This window comes from Cornus florida, unplaced genomic scaffold, assembly GCF_030987335.1.
Source record: "Cornus florida cultivar Cherokee Brave unplaced genomic scaffold, ASM3098733v1 CherokeeBrave_3.0.0_Hap2_Chr10, whole genome shotgun sequence".
Lineage (NCBI taxonomy): Eukaryota > Viridiplantae > Streptophyta > Magnoliopsida > Cornales > Cornaceae > Cornus > Cornus florida.
In genome coordinates this window covers 46,572,445-46,586,592 of record NW_026775580.1, presented here as the reverse complement: position 1 = coordinate 46,586,592, position 14,148 = coordinate 46,572,445, and the positions used below count along the sequence as shown (strand labels likewise).

The following is a 14,148-nucleotide window of genomic DNA, read 5'->3' as shown; positions in this document are numbered from 1 at the left end:
ATTGGGAATGGGAATGTACCAATTGAGTGGTGGACTTAAAATCATTAATTGCAGCCAAAACCTTCTCTTTAAATTCAGATAAGTACTTAGGAGGAGGAGGATCAGGATTAACTTGATTCCTAAACTGAGGAGGAAAGTAGATGGAAGATTAAATGAAAGAATTATTTTGCAGAGGATTGGATGAATTGTGGTACTGTCCCTGAGATTGGGGAACAGTATTGCCTTGGCTTTGATTCTGCCATGATAAATTAAAACGATCTCTCCAGCCAAGGTTATAAGTATTGAAATTTAGATTGTAACCCAAACTGGAGAATGTAGCATTGGTTTGCACCTGTGGATTTTCAAAAGAGTGACCCAAGAGAGGATAACTATTAGCATAATGAGATGGACTAGCGTAGACAGAACACACCTCTTTGGGCAAAGATGAATGCTGAGAAGAACTAAGAGTACTGATAGCTGACAAAACTTAGTTAAACTTTCGATTCAACACTTCCATTTGAGTGGCAAGCTCTCTAGATTTTTCTACTTCATACAAACTTTCAACTTGATGGATACCAGGAGTGGACCTAGACCTAGAGCAAGAAGCATGTTGTACAGAATTTTCACTTAGGGCCTCAAACAGTTCCTAAGCGTCATCTGGGCTCTTATACAGGAAACCACCATTACTAGAAGCATCTACCATGTTCCTATATGGATCATGTAATCCATCATAGAAGATTTGCACCAAATGCCATTTAAGAATATCATGGTGTGGACACTTTTTTAGAAGATCATTGTATCTCTCCCAAGTATCATGAAGTTGTTCATTCGGGATTTGGGAGAACGCCATGATCTCTCTTCTCATTTGTGTGGTTTTACCCACAGTGTAGTATTTTTTTAAGAACTCTTGTTGCAACTTATCCCATGTGCTTATGGAATTATGAGGTAGGGAGTGCAACCAAGTTCTAGCTTTGTCCTTGAGAGAAAATTAGAAGAGTCTCATCCTAAAAGCATCATCAGAGAGAGTGGACAACTTGGTAGTTGAACATAATTCTAGAAATTCATCTATGTGCTTATAGGGATCTTCAGTAGCAAACCCATGGAATGTTGGAAGCATTTGGATCATAGCTGGCTTGATCTCAAAATGGGTTACATCAGATTGTGGAAATTGAAAGCAATAAGGGGATGTATATGAGGTGGGAATGAAGTGATCCCTCAATTGTGGTTGTGGTGGAGGAATAGGTGCGTGTGGCGAATGTGCCCCATTGGGATTATCACCATTATTAGCCATGTCTTATTTAGAGAATTCTCTAACAATTTAAGCTAATTTCAATGGTAATAAGTAGTAATCAAAAGAAAAATTTCAAGTGAAGAAAAACTACAAAAACTCATAAAAGGTCCTGAAACCGAAGCTTCTATTCCTTAGGCATTTTCTTCCTCGCTGCTAGATTCTTGCACTTGAAAAGAAAAAGAAATAAGGTGAGATATCAGAAAGTCCTAAAACTATAAATTAAACTAGAATTAATCTCGAACTCAACAAATCCATGACACAGTCCCCGGCAATGGCGTCAAAATTGATGTGTGTTTTTATTTATCAATAATAAAATACCACTCATAATAGAACGAATCCTTGTAGGATAGGGCTATGTTGAGGGTGTCGAACCTTAAGGACTGTGGTGGTACATCGAGTCTTCAATTAATTACTATTTTAATTTAGAAGGAAGATTTGATTTGTTGTGTTGTGAAGCAATTCAATAACAAAAAAGAAAATAAACGCAAGAAAGGGATTGAGATCAAAAGATAGAAATACTCAGGGATTGACTTTACCACGAACCTCATACTATGATCAACTGTTCAACCTTAGGATTTCAATAATTATATATCACATGGAATTAAACTTAATAACATTCATTTAATTCAAATTAAAGAAATATGTTTCATGAATTTCAATTAATAATGACCTATCTTCGGATGGCACGAATTATCTACCTACCTACTTCTAACTAATTTTGCAGTATAACTCGTCTTCCCTATGCATAGACTATGAAAATATTCATTCATGAAAAATGTTTGAACACCATTGCATGATCTCCATTCTTATGTTCGACAGGGCTCCGTCAGATATCGTCCAATAAGAATGGGTTGAATATAATTTAAGAATAATTAAATCTAAGACAATGTATTAATTATTTAAAAACTATTTAATCATTAAAAACCAATTGAATTAAGCAATTGCCCAAAATCATGCAATCAAAATATATAATATATTAAATTCCCAAAGTATATAACAATCAAACCATAATATTCGGATTCGGGCTACATCAAAGCCCTAAGCTAGGAATTAGCTACTCATGACGACGTAAGATATCATTTGTGTTATTGTGGTCTTCATTGCCATGGACCGCCAAAACTCCTTTGGGATCTTCTTCTTCAAAACCCTAAAAGCCGCCGTGAGAGAGAGATAATGGATTCTTTGATATGATGGCCTAGTGCCTCCTTTTACAGAAGAATTAACTTCTAATAAGGGTTGGATGGGCTTTTAGGTCTTTTGGGGTAATCTGGGCCAATAAGGAAACAAAGAAATATGATTTTTGGTCATTTCCGAATGTATTTACGACTTCCAGGATGTCCAGGCTCGAGCTTCAGAGTCCCAGGCTCGAGCATTAAGGTTCAGGCTCGAACATTTGGGTTCAGGCTCGAGTATTAACTGCCAGCAAATTGTTCCGATTTTGTAACGTGATTTTGACCCATTTAGAGTGCGAATTTGGAGATGGCTTTTAGGCTTCGAGTTTTCTTTCCAGAGCAGCTGAGTTGCTCAATTTGGAGTTCCGAGTCAAAAGTTATGGCTAAAATACTGAAGCGGGTTCAGAGTTTTCAACCATGCTCGAGCCTGAAGTGTTAGTGCTCGATCCTTTCGATTATTGCTCGAGCCTCAAAGCTGATGCTTAAGCTTTGGGGGAAAAAATTGTCCGGAACGTCTTTTTGTTGATAGTGCTCGATCATCTCTTCATGGTACTCGATCCCAAGGTGTTGGGCTCAAGCTTTAGGGCTTTAGGCTCGAGCTTTAGGTGTTAATGTTCCATCCCTGAGGTCTGGCACGAGGTCTGGAAGCTTGGCAATCAATTCCTTCAAATTCCGACGCCTCATGCTCGAGCACCCTTGGTTAAGGCTCGAGCACCCTTGGTTAAGGCTCGAGCACCCTCTGGTCAGGCTCGAGCATCCTTTGTTCAGGCTCTAGCATCCTTTGTTCAGGCTCGAGCACCCTTTATTCAAGCTCGAGCCTGAAGGTGCAAGGCTCAATCTTCAATGCCTTATGCTCGAGCTTTGGATTTTGACTTCTCCCAAACTTCACCATTTAAGCTCTCAGCTTGCTTTGAATGATCGGCAACAACGCAAGTAAACTTCATTATCAATCTTTTCATCATAAAAGCCCGGTTTTAACAGCTTCGTTGTGAAATCACCTAAAAACACGAAATAAACGTAAATCAGTATAAAATAGGATAGATGTATCACTTTATGTCTTAATATATGTATATTTAAGGGCTCGAATTTGCAACATTCAGCGCTCATCAGTATACGAACACAAGTATACAATCAATATTGAAATGCACTTAAGACAAGTATACAAGACACAAGTATACTAGGTTATCTCGAAAGTAAATCATCAATATACAAGTGTGCATACTAAGTACGCTAAGCAATATTGAAATGAAAGTACAACATATATATTCAAGTATACATTTCTAAGTGTACTAAGTAATGTTGACATACATGGCATACAAGTATACAAATCCAAGTCTACTAAGCAAGAAATGAAGTATCATGCATCCAAGCACAAGTTAAAAGTAATCCAAGATTACAACTAGGAATTGAATGAGAAATCAACTAGTGGTGGAAAGACAAAGGATATATGGTCTCAAAGACCAAGCAAGTGATTCCGGGTTACTAGTTCGCAAGATACCACCTAGTGCGCACTAAACCCGGAATAAAACCTTTATATTGGTATTTTTGGGTTACTAGCCCTCAGGGTACCACCCAGTGCGCACTATATGAAATAGAGGGAACTCTCATCCACCGTACTAGAGCCATGCCCTAGCTGTAACAATTTTCAATGTCCATACAAGCTTTCCAAAAATCATCAAGTTGGGCAACAAGTATATTACATATACACAATGCACCAAAATTAATTACCACGCACAACCAAGTCATGGAATACATGCAAGCCATGCCCTAGACATTCAAACTACAATGGCATATTAAATGTCATATAAGTAAAATGTGAATACTTAAAAGTTAAATCATAACTTTAACTCATGGAATACCATCATGTAATCATATAACAAGTTTCGAACTACAAATTAAGTAAGAATACAACATCAATGCCTAATTACCTCAATGGAAGCATAAAAGGGAATTTAATTAACTTAAATAATTAAATTCTCAAGATTATAAAGTAACTCCAAAAATTCTACAAATCAAATATGTCAAAGGTCATATCAAGACTATTTTAATTCCATGATACAAGTTAATTCTACACTAGACATCACTAGGTGAATTAAATTTCATGCAAGATAATAATTAAATAAAGTATTCAAGACTCATTTAATTATTCTAAATTCAAGGTATGTTAATGAACATATCAAGGCCTAATTTAAAATCACATTACAAGTTAATTATGCACTAGTTACAACTAGGTAAATTAAACTCAATGCCAATAAAATAATTAAATAAAGTTCTCAAAACTTATCTAAATATTCTCTATTTAATATATATGATAGAACATGCCAAGCTCATTAACAATATCAAGTCATAAATCCTTTCAAGTGAATAAAACACTTAAAATAAAATTAATTAACCTAATTAATTAATTTTCTCTAGATTTTAAAACAACTTCAAATGCTCTCAATTTAACATATGTTAAAGAACATACCAATGCCTATTTTAATATCACATTACAAGTTAATTTTATGCAAGTTACAACCATGTGAATTAAATTTTCATTCAAGAAAATAATTAAATAAAAGTTTCAATACTTAATCAAATACTCTCAATTTAATATATGTCAATGAACATATCAAGGCCTAATTTAAGAGCATGCCACAATTTAATTTCAAGCTCTTTACAACCATGTGAATTAAAACTTACACCTAGAAAATAATAAAATTAAATTCTATAATTAATATAAAAGCATGCTTACAAGTTGTATACGCTTATAAAATAATCAATAAAACATATATATAAACTTAAAACATCCCCTACCTCATTTTGTGATGAAATCACAAATCCTCACCGAAACGGAAACGCTCCGAATCTGACAATACTTCGGGGTTATGTCGGGGAAAACGAGGGGAACAACAATCCTTCACAAGGCCACACCAAAATCCCAACCTGAACTCAAAACCCGAACTCAAAAATGGTCGAAACATTTCTAATAAGGGGGAAAGGTCCGCCTCGCCAAGGCCTACGATAAACACTAAGGCACTACGGCAAAATTCAAGAGGGAAGTGGCCGAAAAAAGAAGAAAGAAGGTGGCAGCCCCTTGGGCTGCCATGGCTGGTCTGGAATGTGGGGAATAGAAGAGGAAATATCTGATTTACTTTTCTCAAGCCCCTATTTATAGAAAATCTCAAAAAGTGCCCCGAACGGGTCTCGTCAAGTCCAAAAAAATGAAATTTGAGCAGACGCGCTTAAACAGTAAAACATTGTGAACGAAAAAGAACCGAAATGAAAACAAATGAAAAATGAAAGAAACGGCGTCGTAAACCGAGTCCCATACAGAGAGATATGCCCCGAACAAGTTCGGCGGCAACTGGGGCCAGAAACCCGAAAACTGCAAGTAATGACCAGAAGACAATCCTAAGAGTACACGACTCGATAAAAAGTAAAAATGAATCCCGTACGAGGATTCAGACTCAAAAAAATGCATTTTGCAATAACTTTCGTTAATTACATAATGGCCCCTACAAAAAAGGTTAACTGCAAAACTACCCAGAATAAAAATATCTTCCAAAAGATATTTTCTTAAAAACCCCTAAAATAAAATATCTTCAAAAGATATTTATAAAAAATACCCCAAGAAACATTAATGTTTCTGAAGAATCCTTTCATCCACGCCCATGCGGGAGAAAGAAACAACCGGCGAGCTTTTCTCCAAAAGTAAAGTTACGCGTTTCGAGAAAATTAATTGGAATGAAAACTCGTGAAGTCAAAACTCAACTTCGAACACGAAAAGTGAGGTTATGCCAACAAAGTGACAAACGGGGAAAAAGATGAAAAGTGCATAAAGTCAAAAAACAAGAAATGTAGAAATGACGCGGTCCTTTAAAGAAGTTGTCAATCCAAAGGAAAGAGTCTCGGAAACTATTTTCGAGCACTCGAGACGATACTAAGTGACGAGTAACTGAACTCAGAAAAGAAAAATCAACAGAAAAAATTTATCCGTAAAAATCTGAGAAAAATGAAAGGAAGAAAAATGACCGGGTCATTATACCTAAACCTCAATATGTGGTGGAAACAACTCACCCATTGGGATGTCCTCCACTTGAGCAAGCGAATGCGATTACCACTTTGAGAAGTGGGAGAGTGATTGATAACAAAGTTGATATCCCTAATGAAGAGAGTGAACCGATGCAACCAAGTGTTGACACCCATCCCGTTTCCGATCCTATTCCTCCTTTACCTAGGCAAAAAGATCACATTTAGGAGAAACCATCATCATCTGATGTTTTTGAAAAACCTTGTGAGCCAAAGGCTCCATTTCCGCAAGCTTTGAAAAATCTTCATCTTTTGAGAAACAACAAGGTAAAGTCAATGAAATAATTGAAGTATTTATGTAAGTTAAAGTGAATCTTCCTCTACTTGACGTCATTATTCAAATACCGGTTTATGCAAAGTTCTTGAAGGACTTGAAGCACCTAGAAAAGTGTTGCTAACCGAGCAAGCTAGTTCCATCTTGCAACACAACACCCTCCCAAAGGTCAAAGTCCTCAGTTCTTTTACCACATCATGCACTATTGGTGATCGTGTCATTAATAGGGCTCTTTTGGACCTAGGGGTGAGTGCAAACTTTCTTCCTTATTCGGTATATGCTCAATTGGGTTTGGGTGATTTGAAGCCTACGTCAGTAGTTTTACAACTAGCCGACCGCTCCATTAAAAAACCCCAGGGAATCAGTGAGGATTTCTTGATCAAAGTTGATAAATTCTTCTTTCCCGTTGATTTCGTTGTCATAGACACGGAACCGGTTGCCAATCCAAAGAGTCAAATTCCCGTTATCCTTGGCCATCCTTTCTTGGCCACCGCCAATGCTAATATCAATTGTAGGACGGGGTTAATGAAAATATCTTTTGGCCACATGAAAGTAAAGTTAAATATCTTCAACCTGACCCCTAACTCTTGTGATAAACATGAAGATGTCAATGTCATTGAGCAAAGTGTTGAAAAAGTGGAAATTTCATCTCTTGTTGAAGTACCAAAATCAATTGAATTGCCTTCCAATGATTCTTCCCAAGGTTGTGTTTCAAAAGTCAAGTTTGAAAAGGCATGGAAGCCTAAAAGTCCATCTTTGAGTTTTGACAATAGTCCATCAAGCTTTCTTGAATCAAATCGAACAAGTTCCTTAGTAAATGGTTTGTTGGGTGGAATTCAAAGTTCTTTGCATCCCATTGAGAAAAGGATGTCAAACAAGATTTTTGATCCGAACTAAGTAGCCCAACCTCTTACCAGAGACGTTAAACACTAGCATTTGTAGGTAGGGTTTCAAACCCTATTCCCCCCTCATTTCTTTTATTTTTTATTTTTTTTGCGTCGTCTAGATAAGTTTCAATGTGTTTTGTTTGAGTTTTCGGGTATTTTTCTGCATTTTCTACAATCTTTGTGTCTTCCACAATCGATCGCCAATTGCAGAGTCCATTTTTACCTGAAAATCACCTCTCGGTATCATCCTTTGTTGGACTCCACGATTGATCGCCATTGTGCCTCAAAATTTTCAATCTTCCAGAGTATCCTTCGTTAACTTGACGATCGATCGCCGATTGCAGTGATCGATCGCACTAGAGCCAAAAATTCCTTTTCTAAAATTCAATTTTGGATTCGCGATGGATCGTGAATAATTCAGCGATTAATCGTCGACCCACGATCGATCGCCAAAGCGACTGATCAAATTTCAAAAATGCTTTAGCCGTTTAGCTTACCAACCCTAATTTTTAATCTTTCTTTTTCTCTCCTCTCTCTTACCTTTTTTTCTTCCTTCATTCCTTTTTTTTTCTTTTTTCTCCTCCCTCATTCTCCCTCTAAACCTCTCGACTTCCACCTTCCTCTCTTCTTTATCTCTCAATCTTACCTTCTCCCTCAACCGAAGCTCTCAAACCCTTGCCCCTATCTCCCTTCCATCTCACAACCCCTCTCATCCCTCACCACCATCCACAACCCCGAAGGCCAAACCTCTCATTCTCTCTGTTTCCCGAAGCCCCAAGTTCCTCTCTTTGCGCAGCCGTGATCTCGTCGTCGGCAGAGCTCTTGGCCAAAAAGGCTTAGCTCTTCTCCTTCTCTCTCAGTCCTCTAATCTCAGTTCTCTCTATCTCCCTTTCTCCGACCGACTAAGGCCAAGGAGAACCGCCGGCATCCTTTGCATTTTCCGGCGACATTTCAGCCGGAATCTCTCAAGTTCTCTTCCCTTCCTTCTTTGATTTCGTCTCTCGGGTATGTATTCATTTTTGGATTTTATTTTTCATTTATTTTTGTTGTTATTCAATTTTTCCTTGTGTAGATTTGCATCTTAGTTTAATTTGTTTATATTGCATTTTGTTTAAATTGAAATTGAAAAACCAAAAAGAAAATGAAAAACTGAAAAATCAAAAGAAATTGAAAATTGAAAAAGAAATTGATTGTTGGGACTTTAATTAAAAGTTGAACTATGGACTATGGGACTTGTTTGTGATACACTGTGATGTTGATTTTATGGATGGAGGTTGGGCAGTGATGTATTGAAAGGAGGATGGGCTGTGCATTGGTTTTGTTGTGGTTGTGGTGTTGTGAAAATGGAGAATGGGCAGTTGTTGTTGGGTTGCGACATGAATGGATTTTGTGAAATTTTCTTGATGTTGTGTTGTTGGGATTTGGACTATGAAATTAAATGGATGTTTATACATGCTATGTTTGTCTTTGTCTGAGAATTATATCATTGAGTTTAATGCATTTATAAGTTTTGAGAGATAATAATATTGAAATTTTTGGAAAATAAACTTGTGTTTTGGTTTAAAAATCTCTACATGGAACTTGGGTATTTTTGTAGATTTAATTGAAAAATGGAATTTTGTTGGAAAAGAATTGGAGAGTTGATTGTTGAGTTAAATTGCTTAAAAAGCAAAGTGGATTTGAAAAATTGAAATTGAAATTTGAAATGTCGAATTGTGTTTGAGATATGTTTGATTAGAAAGATACTTTGTGAAGCATGAATTGTTTGAAATGGAAATTGTTAGTTGAAATGAGATTGCTTTGAACTTGGAAAATTTCTTGAAAAATTGTTTGATGTAAATGATCCTTTGAGTTGAAATTTTTGGGGCATGCTCCCCACTTCATTTCATTTGTTAGGCCTAAGTGTGAATTGCATGGATGTTTGTTCCAAGTGTTCAAATGCATGAATTTTGTGACTTGAATGCAAAGTCTTGTGTTCTTAAGTCTTGAAAATGAAAAGTCAAATCTAAATGCATGAAAATGTTTTGAAATTGAACTTTTCGAAAAGTTTTGGCCTTAAATTGATTTATGCTCATGGTTAAGGTGAAAATTTGGAAAAATGATCTTTGAAATGTTGGAAATGTCATTTGTGCACCACTTCTTGGTTTTCAAAAAGTTGAAAAATAAATTTTGTACTTTGAATTGAAATGTGAAGTCAAGCTTTTAAATTCCTTCAAATGTTGAATGTTCAATGCATGATTCTTGTCATGATGAGTATCTACAATGCATGTGACTATTTGAACCCCAAAGTTTTAAAAATTTCAATTTTGAACCGAAGTTTTGAAAATTTCCAAAGTTGTCGAAAATGCCCTTAAATGAGTTGAACTTGTTCCATTTCATCTATTCTTTATCCAAATGCATGTATCAAATGCTATTGAGTTGTTCTTGTTTAATTCTTGATTCTTGCCATCTGAGGGCGTCTATTTGATATCTTTTGAGCTAAATTGTTGAGAACTTGAACTTTTCTTGAAAAATGTGTTGAAATGTCATCTTGAACCCAACTTTTTGAATTCAAATGTTATGATGTTGCCTAATAAGCTTGAAATCAGCCTAATGTGATTTTTCTTTGAATAAATGTTGTGCTTCTTGGAATCAAATGCAAGTTTCCTTGCTTGTAAATGCTTTTGTCCATAATTGCACATACCTTTGTCACATTATTGGTTTTGGAAGCATGTTTGCCCTTTTGAATAAATATTTGTTGCAATATCATAATTTCTTGATCTTTTACTAAGTTTGGGGGAAATTGGATGTTTTGAGTTCAAATTGAAATTCTAGGATATCTTGTCATTCTTTGGCCTTAGTACACACTTGTGAACTTGAATTGAACTTTGAAATGTCATTTAAAATAAGTTTGGGGGAATGTTATCTTGCTTCATTAGAATGTTGTTTTGGGCCTAAATGTGTTTAAACTTGAACCAAATTGTCAATTGTGGTTAAGTTTAGGAACGTGAACATGAAATGCCATCATCCTTGCATTATATCTTTGTGGTCCTTTCTTGGAAAGCTTGTAAGGGCTTGGACCGAGGTTCTTATCCGGTCATTATTTTTTATCCAGAAAGGGGTAAGAATCTCATTTATCTCATTCTATACCATTCCTTGCTTCTATTTTGTTTAGAAAGGGGTCGCGAGTCATAAGCGATCATTTTTGTCTCTATATTGCTTAGAGGGGGTCACGAGCCTTGAGCGACCGCAGGTTATTGATTTTGTGAAATGGAGGACGGGATATTTTTGTGAATGGAGTTTGACTTGAAAATTGCGCATCATTTCTCAAATGCTACATAGGTTGCATACCATGTTTAGAATTCATCTTTTGAACTTATTCATCATAACATGCTTAGGATAAAAGTTTTGCAACTGTGCATTTCACTTGGTCTTTATTTCATGATGTACATGCTTCTTGAGTTTTAGATAGATATTTGCCATGACTTGTTTCCTCCATATCACTATGATTACTCCATTGGTCTTAAATGTTGAATTTGTAGACATTCTTGCTTAAGAAATGATACGATGTCATCCTAGGGTCTACTTGTCTTAAAATTGCAAAATCTTCTTTAGTTTTAGGTTTGTGAACACATGTTGCATGTTCTATGTACATCACATCCTATACTTGTCATTTTGGTCTCCTTTCTGTAACCTCTTTGCTACCATTGCACCATGTTGCATGTTTGAGATTGTTTATTGTACCATGATCCATTCTTAATCTGTTGAAGCATGTTTAAGTTCTTAAATGTTGAAAAATGGTTTGAATGTTATTCCTGAAGCTTTCTTGTTAATTTATTGCACAGGCATGTCCATATCTGTGTATTCTCTGTTTCTAGTTGATTCAGACATGCTTAGTGTTTTCATTTCAGAAACTTACCTTATTTCTATACATATGCATTGACTTATATATATATTGTTTTTCCAGATACAGTGAAAGAACTCAATTGCTAAAAAGAGAGTTACCAGGCCTCGACAGCCACTTCCTTCTCCAGAGGAGGAATCTTCTTCTACAAAGTCTGAGGCGATTGCATCATCATCTACATTTTCTTCTGGTCCCGCATCTATGAATACAGAGGGCCCCATAGTCAGAGCAGTTCTTGACCCCTATTTTTCTGAGAGAGATCAGGAGTCGAAGCACACATTTGATACTGATTTCTTTGCCCGGTCTGAGCAAACCAAGTGGGCTTTTGATGAGATGACCCGGTACGGCATCGCAGCTATTCTTATGCTAACCAACGGTAAGGTGTATCCCTGGTTGGTTGCATTGTTCTACCAGCACCTCCGACGGGAGGAGGATGATCGACAGATCTTCCATACTATTGTGGATGGCCGATATATTACCATTTCTACATTCTCTATAGAGATTGCCTGCAGATACCCCCACATGTCTTCAGTGGTTACCGAGTCTGAGCAGCCTTTATATCCGATTATTACAGAGTTTCCTTTAGATACGGATATGGCTGCATCTCTCTCTCCTCAGACAGCTTATTTAGGCAACCCTTATGCCGAGCAGATGGACATTCCATCCAGATTATGATTTATTGACTTAGTGCTTTTCCGCAATGCCTTTTATCTGGGCATAATACTTAGAGGCAAGAGGAGATTTTGAAGGCCCTGTACAGTTTCAATCAGGGATGCTGGGTTTCGATTCCTGCTCTTATCTAGGAGATTATCCAAAAGTATTGGGATAATCTAGTGTTCAGATGGAATGAGAAAGCAAAATCCTGGTCCCTACCCTTTCCACTTGATTACACAGATCCTATTCGACCAGGGCTTTCCATTTGACCCAGAAGAGGAGACAAAGCTGCCCATCAAGAAGGATAAGAGGAAGTATGGTGCTACTTAATGGAAGAAAAGCTACAATGCCTATCAGACCAGTCTAAAAAAGGTTGCGTTGAAAAAGTTTTAGACTGCAGATTCACATGAGGGATCTCAAAAGGGATCACCTACCTCTTCCAGGCCCAGATCTAGATAGCGCACCACCTCCGGCACATCCCAGCCTCCCATAGCTTCCTAGTTCCCGACCGGCAATTCTTCAGCTCCACCTCCGCCTCCAGCAACTCAAACAGGCCCATCCTCTCAGCATGCCAACTCCGCGTCCAGTCTCCGAGGCGATGTTACTCAGCTCCAGTATGAGCTCCGACATTTGATGCCCGGATGGTTCAGCAAGTGGCCGATGTTAAGAGAGGTATCACCGATGCTAGGAGAGATATTGCATTGCTCAAGACTGATGTTGCACAGATCCGCACTGATATGACTAGCTTCCGCGGCGAGGTCACCGACATGCTTCATCACATCACTGATCTGCTGGAGCCGGATGTCATTCCATGATTACTCCACTCTCTCTATTACTCATTTACTGCTGTGATACTTATTTGCTACATTGCTATTTTGGGGATTTATATTGTTTTAATATATTCTGCATGATTTTGGATTCTTAGTTTTGGATATTGATTTTTGGATCATTGTTTTGGATTTCTGGTTGTGGATTTACTTTCAGATATTGGTTTTTGGATATCGATATATTTTGACTTTGAGTTTTGGATATTTTGAGTTTGATATTGCTATATGCCATGATTTTATGCCCATTCATTCCCAGTTCACCATTCTATCTCTCATTTTCATCACTAATGCATAAGCTTTGACAGTTGCTAGTGTGACTATTTTTAGACAGGTTTTTGGAATCTAAATTTGGGGGTACGCCTTCGAATGTTAAGCTTTTCATTGTCGAGTTCTATATGCTACGCCCATTTGGTATAATCTTTCCACTATTTGTTGCATTTTTGTACATTGAGGACAATGTACATATTAAGTTTGGGGGTGTTTAAGCATGTTGCACTTTATTTTCTATGCATGTGATATGATTTAAGAGCTTAGCACTGATTTTGATCTTTAGAGGTCTCTGCTGCTTAGAATTTAAAAATTGTTTGACTTGAGAGTTCAATATTCCTTGTATGCCTTTTGGATGCCATTTAGGAGCAAATTTTTTCGAAAGATTGATATCATGCTTGTTTTTGTGGTCTACATCATCTTGTTTGTGAGATTGTTTTGATATTCGACTTTAAAGTTCTACACTTACACAAGCACACACTAACATTCATTTGTGAGATACATGCTTAGTTGATTATTGATTTGGTTATATCCTAATTGAGTTAGTATTGCTTTGAAAGCTTTCATTCTTGACAAGATGAATAACAAACCCTTTTCACTGAGTAACCGGGAATCGTGCCTCATTAAGTATAGATTTTTGCGTAAAAAGGTGAAGGGCTCAAACTCTAAGTTTATAAAAATTCAAAAATAATAATTAAAAAAAAATGAAAAAAATAAAAAAAAGTGAAGACTTCTTGCCAAAGGTGAGGAGTAAGGAAATGATTAGATGAGAGTTATTTTGATTTGTAAGTTCTTAAGGGTATCTCTACACCTAATACCCTAAAGCCGTTCGGTTTGGGAGTC

The 14,148-nt window shown here is 36.8% G+C and overlaps 1 long non-coding RNA gene across 1 annotated transcript; it reads left to right on the top strand.

The window, feature by feature from the left end:
- The first annotated feature begins 7,549 nt into the window (after positions 1–7,549).
- Positions 7,550–13,145, top strand: LOC132279236 (uncharacterized). Its single transcript, XR_009471269.1, has 2 exons — positions 7,550–8,679; positions 11,621–13,145. It is a non-coding gene; the product is annotated as an uncharacterized LOC132279236 (long non-coding RNA).
- Positions 13,146–14,148: the final 1,003 nt, after the last annotated feature.